The sequence below is a fragment of the Elephantulus edwardii genome, unplaced genomic scaffold (assembly GCF_000299155.1).
Source record: "Elephantulus edwardii isolate Elephantulus edwardi_28Jun2011 unplaced genomic scaffold, EleEdw1.0 scaffold00001, whole genome shotgun sequence".
In the NCBI taxonomy this organism is placed as follows: domain Eukaryota; kingdom Metazoa; phylum Chordata; class Mammalia; order Macroscelidea; family Macroscelididae; genus Elephantulus; species Elephantulus edwardii.
Window position 1 is genome coordinate 35,261,615 of NW_006399751.1, and position 8,257 is coordinate 35,269,871.

An 8,257-nucleotide genomic window follows, 5' to 3' on the forward strand; every position below is an offset into this window, starting at 1 on the left:
TCTATTACCCCAGTGACAAAATCAATTCATCACATCAAGGGTCTTCCTCTCCTGCGCTGTCCCTCCAACCTCCCAAGCATGACATCCCTCTCTAAACACTGATCCCGCCTTGCAACATGTCCAAAGTATGTCAGACGAAGCTTCCGAATCCCTGCCTCCAAGGAGCAGCCTGACTTCACCCTCTCCAGGGTGAATCTGTTTGTTCTCCCAGCAGTCCATGGTATATTCAATACTCTTCTCCAGTACCAAAGCTCAAAGATAAAAAGTTGTTAACGATATGAAACACAATATATAGGAATAATTGTGCAAAACATACATGAATTAAGCAAGGTATATGAATTCTTGTATAAAACACAACGTAAATTTAACCCCCCATAATATATATAAAAGATTATAGGCAAACCAATAACTGGTTTTTAAATGTCAATTATTCTTTTATAATAATTCAGTTCAAATTTTCTGGTTCTGTTTGTGTTAGTACAGGTAATTGTATATTTTTAAAAAATTGCCCATTTCCTCTAGGTTTTAAAATTTATTATAGTGCTTCATAGTATTTGTTATTAGCTCCCCCTTGAAGTTGGATCTAATATGATACCATCCATTAATTTTCTTCTTTATGTTATTTGTATCTTCTCCATGTCTCCTCAAGTCCCATTTACACCTTACCTATTCATTCTGTTGTCCCCCAATAGTCTCTTTCTTCTTCCACTCCCTTTTCCTCTTTTACCTTTTAAACAAAATTAAGTTGTGAAATAACTCAGTCACAAAATGACTGCGTGAGACTGCTACTGTGACAATAGGAGGGTAACTGAGAAGTGAGGTGAAGAGAAGAATAGAAATGTAATCAGTAAATAAGAACACTACAAGGACCAAGACAAGAGAAGATTAACCTGAGAATAATCAAGAGAAAGACAGTGCAGCTATTGTATTACATTTAAAAAAAACAAACAACTTTTGTGATCTTTTTAAGATACAACAATTATACTTCTATTTACTCTCCATTACCATCTTCATAACAGTCATCTTCTCTCTATGTGCTCTAGTTTCTACCCGTCTGCCTTTCTTGATGTGTATGGACGAGTCAGATCAGATTGCCCCTCCTTCTCCAGCAAAGGATCTGGTGGGTTCAAACAATGGGCCTTCAGGATTGAAGTAGTTTCTTGCCACTAGACCAACAGAGCTCCCTTGTGCTCCCATTTCTTTTCTCGTTTCTTTACTATTACTTTATTATGTTTCCATTACATATTTGGTTTCCCACTAAAGCAGGTATTGATTCTGCTTTATTATTTTCTAAAATCGTTTCAAACCATGGTAATAACATCATAATATCAAATATATTTTGTTTTGTCTTCTCAACTTGAATTTCATGCGTTATGTCTACTGGTTTAATATTTTTAAATATATTTAAGAATGTAACACAATAATTTCAGGACCTTGAAAAGGGAAAAATATCCAAGTTGTTTTTTAACTGTCTTTTTCATCTTTTCTTTGTGAATAAAGAATTCTTGCATGGGATATATGTTGATTCCTCCTTCCAATTTGTTATATTTACCAATTTTAGTCCTACATAGATTCCCCACTGGTGTCAAATGATGATGAGTTACAACTTCCTGACTCTACCAACTCTTTAATCTTTTTTAAATTTTTTTCCTTAATTTTAAGCTGAAAACTTAAATGTTAAATGCCTCTCAGCTCATTTATAGCTAGAGGAAAGTAGGGTAGAACTTGGGGTTACAAATGCCATTAGCCTCAGAACTACATATCGTTCATTTTTATTTCTGTTCAAACCTCCAAACCTTCTCCAACCCTTCTAAGTAGAAGTGTATCCTATTCATGGATGATAATGAGGCATCTCTTGGGGTTTTGATCTGTTTATGAGAAAATTAGCCACAATTCAAGTGAAATTTTTGAACTGCTTGATCTTTTCTTTAGTAAGTTATAACATTTTGCAGGTTCTTTTTTGTGTGCAAATTATAGTAAGTAAAGGCTATTGCTTTGTCCCTCCTAAAAAATTATAATTTTTACATATAGGTCTTAAGGATTGATAACCTTGATAATCATGAAAACATCACATTCTAGTTTGCTCAGCTCCACAGTCAACACTCTTGGCTCCAGAAGTCAGGAAATTAAAAAGCATATCACGATGGGAAAGTCTGTTGTTAGGGACCTCTTTAAAGTACTCAGGAGCAACGGTGTCTCTCTGGAGACTAAGGTGTGCCTGATACAGGCCATGGTCTTTGCAATCGCTTGTTATGCATCAGAGAGTTGGACAATGACCATGGAGGACAGAAGGAGAGTTGATGCCTTTGAGCTGTGGTGCTGGAGGAGAGTACTGAATGTACCATGGACTGCCGAAAAACAAACAGATTCATCTTGGAGAGGATTAAACCAAGCTACTCCTTGGAGGCAAGGATTCTGGGGCTTTGTCTGACATACTTTAGACATGTTGCCAGGAGGGACGGGTCCTTGGAGAGGGACATCATGCTTGGGAGGGTGGAGGGACAGCGCAGGAGGGGAAGACCCTCTATGAGACGGATTGATTCGGTGACTGGGGTAATCAGGATGGGTGTGTCAGAGGCAGTGTGGTTGGCGCAAGATAGAGCAGGGTTTAGGGCTGTTGTGCATAGGGTCGCTATGAGTCACAAACTACTCGACGGCACATAACAACAACAACAACTAACTCATTGCCAATGAGTCAAAACCAACTCAAAGCTGACCCTCCATTGGGTTTCTAAAGACATAAATTACATGGGAAGAGGGTGCCCATCTTTTGTGCAGCTGCGAATAGATCCAAACCTCCAGAGAAGTACCACCTTTGGGGTAGCAACTCAGCTCTTGTTGGCGAATGCTGGGGTGGAGGAGGAGACCTCTGGCCAGGACAGATCACCTAGTTCCAGGTAAGTACAAGCCTATCTAACCCAATAGCCCTTAATACTGGATAGAGAAAGCTCTCCTGTGTTTGGCTGTGCTGGCTTGAGAAAACTTGCCACATGAGAAGATGGTTGCTGGGAGTGATCTGCGCTGGGCTGGGGTTTTCCTGTCCAATCCACATACTCCACATCTACAAATTCACCCCATCCTGTCTTCCTGTTAACTCGCCTGTATACAAGCAACTATAACCCCAATAGAGTTGAGTGGGCTCTCTGCAGCTCTCCCTGAGCAGTGTGTCTCTGTCGCCCTTACCACCGTCAGGGTGTTGCTGCTCCTCACTGGCCAATGGACAGCAACAAACTCTCTATAGACTATGCTACCAGAGCTCCCTTGTATCCTTAGTTCTAATTATAGGCCAGGAAATATACTATCTTTTTATTATGTGATCTAAGTGAATCATCAAATAACTCTGAGATATTCCTACTATAATAATTTGACAATTGAGGAGACTGAAATGATCATCAGTTGCCACCTCAGAAGAAATCAGTTAGCAAGTATAGAGCACTTACCTACAATAGTGCTGCTCTATTGCCAAAAGTGCTGTTTAGAGTAGTGAGAGAAGATCTTCACCCTGAAACCCACAGCGTCCCTTTTCAGCAGGAAGTAGCTAAGAGAATATGCCATCCCCTTTTCCTTATGAATCAAGGTGAAGTCTCTCTCAGGGAGGAGTGATAGGGAATGGCAAAGGATACACTGACAAAGGAGATTAATCAGAACTGACTTTGAAAAGCACTGTGGCAATTGGAAAATTAAAACAGACTTTCAAGGGGGGGGAAAGGAACAAGAATGAACAGGGGGAGGGGGAGGGTAGAGAAAACAGTGCAACAATGAATGAATGAAAACCCAAAATCTCTGTAAATGTTCATTACAATAAATAAAATTTAATAAAAATTAAAAAAAATAGTGCTGCACAAGTTGCTAGTCAAAGAAAGATGAAAATCAACTGTACTGGAAAGAGTTACTAAGTAATGGAACTGAGATTTCAACCAAAGAAGTTGTTTTCAAATCAGATACTAACTTATATGCCCCCTTCCCAAAAACTGTCTTTAGGACAACCTCTTTTGCAAAGAAATCCTTATTAATCTGTCAGTGATAATTGAACAACTTTTAAAGATGTCTCTATAAATGAAATAATAAATAGTCAATCATAGCTATTTTTATATCGTGTACTCTCCAAACTTTTAGTGCCAATGTTAATAATATGCACACTTACTGCAAACTGTCCCACTATTCCTCCACTTACTGACATAAATAAGTTTCTAAGACTAAGTTACTTTATGAAATCATAGTAGGTGAAAATGGAGGATGTCCACAACAGTTGGCAAAATTATTACATTGCAAATTGCATTGTTAAGTAACTACTGAACCACTGAGAACCATGATCCAGCCACAGTGACATATAACTTTAACCATTAAAGACAGAATACACTCACTCACCTCACATCCTTACGTTTGTTACTACCAGATGTATACCGATAATTTGAAAAATGGTCAGAAGGCAGATTCTTTTCTATTTTCATAAGTGTGAAATGTTGGGATGACAAAATCACTACATGGAAGGTTGCATTTACAATACTAACTCAGCACCTTTGTGATTGTGAGGTGCTGTTCAGTTGAGCACTAGGATTCCTGTGTGAAGCCGTGTGCTGTGTTGATATGGACAAATATTCCAAGTCTTTTAGATTCTTTTCTGCCTGAAGTCTATGTCTCAGTAACTTTCCTCTGAATTTTTCACCTACCAAAATATATACGTATATACCCCTTCTCTCTCTCTCAAAAAAAAAAAAAAATCTTTCATACGAGAAAACCGTCCAATAAACATAGCTGATTTTTCTACAAGGTGACTATTGTGTAAATATTTAGTATTTAACTACAGTATGAAATTTTACATTTCCAAAGGGGAAGATTTTAAATGCTTATCTAGCTTTTAGGGTTACTGTGGAAATTCATTAATGGAGAGCCCCGAGGAAAAGTGTTTATAAAGCACTTGAAAAGGATAATTACAATGAAAGGCACATTTAGCAGGCATGTAGACTGTGGTTTAATTTCCGTTGGTTATAAAGCTCATCAATGTACATAAAACCCAGCTTTTCCATGAATGGATAAGCCAGTTAGAACTCTTAGTAGTCAGTTCTGCTAGATATTATATTCAGTAATTAATTTTATAATAACTAATTCATACATATAAAGTAGTCCATTTGCATAAAAAATTACTGCCTAAATGACAAATCAATTATTCCACACAAAGTCAATTATTATACACTTGTTTAAAACTGAATATCATAATTAAAATTTGAGTAATTTGCTGTTTTTCCTATTGCAAAACAGTACAGTAATTAGTATCTGGCTCTGTGAGATTAAGTATCTCTAGAAAGTCATTAAAATAAAAATCCTCAAATCGAATGCATTGAAAATGCATGATAATTTTGATAATTCAAGGGAAGTTCTTTCTTATAGAAATGATCATTGGGCCTCTTTATCCTTCCTTAGCATTATAACAGAGTTCACATTGAGTCTTGATTTTTTAAGCTTCTTTTTGAAACAGAGATGGGTGTTAGAACTGAGAATACAAAACTGGAGAGAAACAGGTTTCCTACTAAAATAGAGTTCAAATATAAAGCACATAAACTAGCATCACATATATGTATAAGATAATTCTAATGTTTTCAGTAGCTTTGAAGAAGGATTTGGTGCATTTTTCTTCATTAGAACATGCAATTTCCAAAAAAGAAACATGTGGCATGCTTATTTATGATAACTATGCAAAAATATTTTTAAAAAGAAAAACATTCACAATGATAGCAGAGTTGTCATCACATTCTGGAGAATAGGAGGTCAAGGTGGCAGAAGCATGGATTTTGAATAGACCTACAGGAAAGTTGCAGGCAATGGAGAAATAGCCAGTACAAACAGGCAGAGGCAGATTTAATGAGGCCCTTTGATGGAATTTTCCCTTTTATTTATTTGAATGAGAATTTACAAATCATATTGGATTGTCATTCTTACACATTTAGCTTTATAACAATTGTAATAGCAATTTCATTAAACCATACACATTTTCTTTTATAACATTAATTACCATGCTGTTTTTGTTATGTGCCATAGTGTTGCCTGTGACTCAAAGTGACTCTATGTACATTAGCTGTGAAACGTGTCATATCCTGGGCAAATTTTACCATCTCTGACAGACCTTGTGGCATTTCTCCAGTCACTGAGTCAACCATCTCATCCTGAATCTTCCACTTCTGCACTGTCCCTCTACCCCTCCAAGCATGATGTCCTTTTCCAAAGATTGGTCCCTTCTGGCCATATCCCCAAAGTATGTGAGATGAAGCCTCAAAATCCTTGCCTCCAAGGAGCAGCCTGTTTCACCCTCTCCAGCAAGAACCCATTTGTACTCCTGGCAGTCCACAGTATGTTCCACACTCTTCTCCAGCACCACAGCACCACAGCCCAACCGTATCAACTCTTCTCTTATCCTTAGTTATTATCCAGCTCTCTGATGCATAACAAGTAATTGCAAAGATCATGGCCTGCATCCAGTGCACCTTAATCTGTAGACTGACATCATTAGTCTTCAGTAATCTAGACAGGTCCCTGACAACAAACTTTCCAATTTCTCTTTTCATTTCCTGACTGTTGGTGCCAAGAGTGTTAATTGTGGAACCAAATAATCTGAAATTGTCAACAATCTCAATCTCTTCTCTGTCCATCATGAAGCTGCCAATTGGCCGAGTGGTGATAATCTTTGTTTTCTAGATGTTGAGCTTCAATCCATATTGAAGTCCTTGACTTTGCGTACCAAACACCTCATGTCTTCTCAGTTTCAGCAAGCAAGATTGTGTTATCTGCATAATGTAGGTTGTTGATGAATCTTCCTCCAATTCTGATGTCACATTTCTCCTTATAAAGTTCAGCCTCTTGAATGATCTATACTGCATATAGATTGAAAAGGTATTAAGATAAAGTGCATCCCTGACACACACCTCTCCTGATGCTGAACTATGCAGTGTTTTCCTGCTCTGTTCTAATTTGCTTCTTGGTTCATGTAGAGATTTCAGATAAACACAAGTAAGTGTTCTGCGATTACCATGCTTCTCAAGGTTAGTTAGCCACAAATCGGTTGTGATCCACATAGTCAAATGCCTTCACATAGTCAATGAAACACAGATAGACATACCTCTTGTTCTCTCTGCTTTCAGCCAAAATCCATCTAACATTGGCTATAATGTCCCTAGTGCCATGGCCACTTCAAAACCCAGCCTACACATCTGCTAGTACTTTCTGAATAATCTTGAGCAAGATCTTGCTTGTGTGTTATTTTAGTGATATTGTTCAATAATTTCCATACGATTGGGCCACCATATTTTTTTTTGAATGAGAATAAATATAGATCTCTTCCAGTCAGTTGGCCCGGTAGTTGTCCTCCAGATTTCTTGGCATAACCTGGTGAGCATGTCCAGGGCAGCAACTGTTTCCTGAAATATGTCAATTGGTATTCCATAAATTCCTGGGGCCTTATCTTTTGCCAATTCCTTCAGAGCAGCTTTACCTTCCTTCTTCATCACCATAGACTCTGGAAGATACGTTGTTTCATGAAATTCTTCTGTGTCAGCCAATTATTTTTGGTATAGTTTCTCTGTGTACTCCTCCCATCTTTTAATGTTTCCTGAATCGTTCAACATTCTACCTTCAGCCTCCTTAAGTATTCCAACTTGAGGCTTGAGTTTGTTCTTCACTTCTTTCAACTTAAGAAACGCTGAGAGAGTTCATCCCTTTTGATTTTCAGACTCCAGATCCTTGCATATTTCATTTTAATACTTTGTTTTCCTGTGTGCCTTTTGAAATCATCTGTTCATCTCCTTAAATTTTTTATTTCTTCCCTTTGCTTTGCCTTCTTGGCATTATAGTGCAATATTCTGAGTCTTTTCTGACACCCTCATTGGTTTTCTCATTCTCTTTTGTCTTTGTAATGACTTCTTGCATTCATCTTGAGTGATATTCTTGATATCTTCTTGCAGCTCACTTATTCTCACTTATTTGAGCTCAAGCTTTCAAACCTGTTGCTGAGATGGTCTTTAAATTCTGTTGCATTGGTTAATATAAATTATCACAATATCTAATAATCTCTTTGTTGTACATTGCATTTCTCTTCACCTAATTTATCCCTTTTTTTTTTGCTTAGGATTTTTTAGTTTTGTGTGTGTGTGTGTGTGTGTGTGTGTGTGTGTTTAATTTGAGTGAAAGTTTACAAATCACGATGATTTTTCATATAGCATCATTCATTGGCTTTTTACTTTATAACATTGATTAACATTTACTAATG